The sequence below is a fragment of the Saccoglossus kowalevskii genome, chromosome 20, assembly GCF_978046115.1.
Source record: "Saccoglossus kowalevskii chromosome 20, keSacKowa6.1, whole genome shotgun sequence".
NCBI lineage: Eukaryota > Metazoa > Hemichordata > Enteropneusta > Harrimaniidae > Saccoglossus > Saccoglossus kowalevskii.
The window spans coordinates 31183986-31188800 of record NC_140660.1 but is presented as its reverse complement, the minus strand read 5'-3'; the positions used below and the strand labels follow the sequence as shown (position 1 = coordinate 31188800).

The 4815-nt window shown below is 35.3% G+C and overlaps 1 pseudogene; it reads left to right on the top strand.

Annotated features, from left to right (window-relative positions):
• The first annotated feature begins 2212 nt into the window (after positions 1-2212).
• On the top strand, positions 2213-4170 carry LOC144345046 (uncharacterized; annotated as a pseudogene).
• The last annotated feature ends 645 nt before the right edge of the window (positions 4171-4815 follow it).

The following is a 4815-nucleotide window of genomic DNA, read 5'->3' as shown; positions in this document are numbered from 1 at the left end:
TGTGCCATTTGAATTAAAAAAAATGTGTATTTTTTTCCACATCTGCATATTTAATTCATTATTTTTATTATTTTTTTATATGTTTTATTATTTTGTGGAAAGTGTAATAAAGACATTTTATTTGAAAGATTGTTAAGCAAAATACCCGTCAAAATCTTCAAAATAAATAAAACAAGACGAGAGCATGTATTTTTATTAAAAAGACGACCAAAGAGAGAAGTGTATATTTGAATGTATAATCAAAAGAACATGGACACTTGTAACTGAAACGTTCACACTCTACCAAACTGATTTCCTTAACTCCTGCCAAATTTTGTACCTGAGAAAAAGCGAAAAATCGTAGAAAACCAGACGAACTGGCGTATAATGCCAGTCGAAACGCACATTGCGTTGAGCAACGCTAAAAAGAATAGTAACAGCATATAGAAATGTAACATTGTCGTCCTGTAAAGCGGGATGAAGCACTATTGCACGCATTCCGAACAGCGCACTGCTTCGCTATAACAAAATCCCGATGGGCCATGTCTCGCTTTAGATTATAAACCAGTGATCACTCGAGCCTAGCACTATTGGCTAAACCATTGTACTGGCAAACATTCAAAAAGCAAAAAAAAAAAAAAAAAACAGAAAAAAAAACAGGCTGCTATTGATCCACCGATTGCTTTTAGCGAATCTGTCTTCTGTTAAACCAGTGAATTGATGGATTGCAGAAGTTTGGCGTTGTTGGATATCCGTAGCATCTGTCTGGTCTTACATAGAGCAGGTGCAGCCAACGAGCAATAAATTGAAATAGTCAATTCTCTGGGTACGGTGCGCCGACTGTTTCAAAATTATTTTTAGTCTCTCCAATGATAATACTAGTAAACAATACGAAGTTGAAATAAAATATCGTGTTGGTTACAAATTATACACGTCCAATGGTTACAATACAAAATACAGGGTGGAATATACAAGAAACTAGGCAAATAAAATCCTTAATCCTGAAAGTTCGGTACGTAAGAACATATTGAGGCTGTCTGTGCCAATATGTTATTTATAGTAAGAACATGAATTAAAAATAACGACTGAAACTTTCGTAAAAATTACAAGGCCTGCTCAAATAAAAAAAATCGAGGGTACCCGGTCTCAAAGAAACTGACACTGTCATTTCATGATAGAAAATAGGGTAACTACAAAAAACAAAAAAAAAACAAATTTAATAACTAAACCACCCGATCTAAAAAAAATACGGGTGTCAAAGAAAATTGCACGACCAAGTCATCTTGCCCGAATAACATGGGTTTGCTTATTAAAAAAAAATTTAGCCTCCCCAGAAAAAAAATCGTAGTATCTGACTTGACAAAAAGTTGCGTGACCCACTTATAAAAATACGGGTACTTGATTGGAAAAAAATAAAAACATGGTATATAGTTCTGGAAAATGGTTAGGTGGTCTTGTTACAAAAAATGGGTATCATTCTGAAAAAGAAAGTTGCGTGATCTTATTGCACTCAGAAAAAAAAAACATGGCATATCATTTTTAAAAGAAAGTTAGGTGGCCTTGTTGCACTCGGAGAAAAAAAAACATGGGTATCATTCTGAAAAGAAAGTTAGGCGGCCTTGTTGTACTCTGAGAAAAAAAACATGGGTATCATTCTAAAAAGAAAGTTAGGTGGTCTCGTTGCACTCGAGAAAAAATATGGGTATCATTCTTAAAAGAAAGTTGGGTGGTCTTGTTGCATTCAGAGAAAAAAACATGGGCATGGGTTTGGGAAAAGGTTAGATGCCTTAGTTGTACCCACAGAAAAAAACATTTGGACATTTTGGAGGGAAAAGTTAAGTAAGTCCACAATCTAGAACAAAATCAAGGTTGTTCCGTGTTGTGATCGAATTAGATAGTATTCACCTCGAGAATGGTCAAATTAATTGACAAATGTTTGTTTCTCACTGTTCAAATACAGGTGTGTGCATTGAAGAAAGTGCTATAGAACAATAACAAAGAAAACGTATTGAACAAAAAAAAAATATGAGCTCTATAAAAAAAATGTAAGGGCAGCCGTTCATAAAAGAATACGTGCCTGTCTTCCTCCAAAAAAATGTTCACCACTTTATAAAAAAATAACGTTGCGGATTAAAAGTAAAATATCTGTATGTGTGTGCCATTTTTTCGTTATGGGGGATTAAAATCACTCTTTTAGGGAGTTAATAAGACAAACGTAACTTGACCTGAAAACATGTCAGATTGGGCTACTTTCGTAAACGATGTTAGCAGGCTTCTACGTGATCACCAAAACAGATTACGCAGTTCCACTGACGATCAGAGAGTAGTGTCTAATATGATAGAAAGGACAGTAACAACATTGAGGTATACAATTAACCTAACACATGCATTTGGTAGATCTCAAGAGATTGTTGGCCCTAGTGACCGTATTGGAGACTCACATCAAGAAGTAATTGATTGTTTAAACTCGCTTCGTATAACTTTATTCTCTGTCTTGGAATTATGGATTGGGCACCACACAACCTTGTCCGGTCGAAAAATCGGTTCCTCCACATCACATGTAGACGGCCTTAATTGTGGACCCTGCCCATTAATTAAAAATGATGAACCAGGACGCCCTCCTTACGATGTTGCTGAATACAAGATATGTCTTTTCCTCGCATATGGTTTTAAAATGAAAGACGTGTCAGAAATGCTTCAGATTTCTCGCCAAACTTTGTGGAGAAGACTTCAATCAATAGGATATAAACCTGAGATTAAGTATTCGCAATTCGATGAAGACGCTCTTGATCATGTAATACGTAGTATCAAGAATGCAACATTCAAGCATTGTGGGGAAAAAGTAATCGATGGCATTCTTAAATCAAAGAATATCGTTTTACAAAGAGAACGTTTGCGAGCCAGTTTGAGACGCATTGACCCCCTTCAACGAGCACTGCGCTGGCCTTTGCTGAAGATGAACAGCAGACGACATGGCGTATATAATGTTGTATCAGCTCATAGGTATGTTTATTACATATAATCGATTACAAATAGTCATAGTTTTAGTGCGCAGCAACCATGGAGAACAAATGGTAAAGTATTGTAAATCGCACTTAATTCCCCCCCCCCCCAAGAAGTGTGTACTAATGAACTGTTTAACAATCCAGGCTTCATATTAAAATAATTGTAATGGAAGTTATGAAACAGTTTCAATATTTTTACTTTATCTAAGGGCCCTATGTTAGAAATGAACAAGACACTATGATAGAGTTAAGTGTGTGATATTTCTCACAACTAATATATCTTGAAAAACTAGAAGAATTCATAAATAGTTGTGTTTGCTTTACAAATGAACAGCGCCCCCAGTGTTCAACAAGTGAACTTTGTGTAGTCAAAACCAAAACATAATAAATACTCTGATACGCAAAAAATAATTCTTTTTCAGATGGATTGGAAAAATTACAACGATGGAAAATTTACGTGCATGGAGGAATTGATGGATTCTCCAGAGTCATTGTTTATCTGTTTGCTGCAAACAACAAATGGCAGTGACAGTGTTGGATGGTTTCCTGAACGCAGTAAGGGAGTATGGTGTGCCCTCAAGAGTACGGTCTGATTTTGGCAAAGAAAATACTAAGGTAGCAGCATTCATGCTGACACACAGAGGAGAAAACAGGGGCTCTCACATTGTTGGTTCTTCCATTTATAATCAAAGAATTGAAAGATTACACCAAGACACATTTCGTTGCTGCTTGGAATACTATAGAGACATCTTCATAAAAATGGAATGCCAGGGTAAATTACACCCAGACAACCCAAGTGACGTATTTTGTCTTTTTACCACGCATTAATTATTCCTTAAATATATTTAAAAAAGGTTGGAATGAACATAAACTAAGGACAGAAAAGAACTACAGTCCTAACCAACTGTGGCTTCGTAGTGTAACATCGCTGACAAATTCTGAAAGAACAGCTGTCAAAGAACTCTTAGATCCAACCACTATTGACTGTGCAACATATGGTGTTGAAAGTTATTCAGATGACACTAATTCTGAAGATGAAGTACCTGCACCTACTTCAATGATTCTCAGCAATGAACAGCTACTAAATTTAAAAAATGCCATTTATCCTTTAGCATACAGTGATCAAGATGGTGTTGACATATATGTACAAACAAGTTTGTATGTTTCAAATTTATTACAATTCTGAAGATGAAGTACCTGCACCTACTTCAATGATTCTCAGCAATGAACAGCTACTAAATTTAAAAAATGCCATTTATCCTTTAGCATACAGTGATCAAGATGGTGTTGACATATATGTACAAACAAGTTTGTATGTTTCAAATTTATTACAAAACTAGGTTTTGGCGATAGGGAGGCATATTCGAGGGGGAGTGGAGTGGTGGTGACCCTTGGTCATGATAGGTCTGTGCAAACTGCATGGCGTGCATTATGGGGATATGCAGACTTAAGTGAAATCTGTGTTCAAGGGCATGGGATTCAGTGGGCAATGAGACTAGGTATATGTAATGCAATGGTATATAGGCAATGATCATGACTACACAATGGAAATGGTACATGCCATATTTAATTACATTTGGCCAAATTAATGGAGTTATTATGTTAATCACGATGATGCACAAATCACAAATGTATTAAACTTGAACTTTTCAAAAGCTTTAATGACTGTTGATATTCAAGACTACTTAACTTGATATGTAAGCTACATAAAATATGTTATATACATGATCACTTAACATACTCCTAAAGTTTCATTAACATAGTAAATAAAAAAAATCCATCTAAACGTTATTTGACAAAACATTTTTTTTAATAAACACCATTATAGTAA